Source organism: Mauremys mutica, unplaced genomic scaffold, assembly GCF_020497125.1.
Source record: "Mauremys mutica isolate MM-2020 ecotype Southern unplaced genomic scaffold, ASM2049712v1 Super-Scaffold_100084, whole genome shotgun sequence".
Lineage (NCBI taxonomy): Eukaryota > Metazoa > Chordata > Testudines > Geoemydidae > Mauremys > Mauremys mutica.
The window spans coordinates 1978902-1979615 of record NW_025423260.1 but is presented as its reverse complement, the minus strand read 5'-3'; the positions used below and the strand labels follow the sequence as shown (position 1 = coordinate 1979615).

Here is a 714-nt window from a genome sequence, read left to right as displayed (position 1 = left end):
CCAGACACCTTGTCTGCCTGGGAGATCTTCTGCTCTTCAACCAGCCCATTCATCCCACAAGCATTGCAGGAGGGAGCGGGAGGGGGGAGGGGGAAAGCCACTTCACAGGCATTCAGAGAGGGAGAGGAGACAAAAGCAGGTGGGAGGGGAAGTATAACAGACCTATTGAGCATTGAAATCACTGCTGCTCCTACAACAGCAGGGACAGGCCACAAGGAGCTGAGAAAAGGAAGCCATCATGTTTCTGCTTGGTTTCAAACCAAGGACTTTTTGCATATTAGGCAAATGTGATAACCACTACACTACAGAAACTCTGTCACAGGGCTCTGCCCCTCCCTTCATAAGAACAGAAGAATGGCCATAGTGGGTCAGACCAAAGGTCCATCCAACCCCAGATCCTACTGCCAACAGTGGCCAATGCCAGGTGCACCAGAGGGACTGAACCTAACAGGTAATGATCAAGTGATCTCTCTCCTGCCATCTATCTCCACCCTCTGACAAAGAGAGGCTAGGGACACCATTCCTTACCCAGCCTGGCAAATATCCATTAATGGACTTACCCTCCATTAATTTATCTGCAAAAAGACCAAGGAGAACATGTGGCACCTTAGAGATTAACACATTTATTTGAGCATAAGCTTTTGTGGGCTAAAACCCACTTCATCGGATGCATGCAGTTAAAAATACAGTAGGAAGATATATATACACACAGAG

The 714-nt window shown here is 47.8% G+C and overlaps 1 non-coding gene across 1 annotated transcript; it reads right to left on the bottom strand.

Moving 5' to 3' along the window:
* Positions 1–239: 239 nt before the first annotated feature.
* TRNAI-AAU lies at positions 240–312 on the bottom strand. Its single transcript has one exon. It is a non-coding gene; the product is annotated as a tRNA-Ile (tRNA).
* Positions 313–714: the final 402 nt, after the last annotated feature.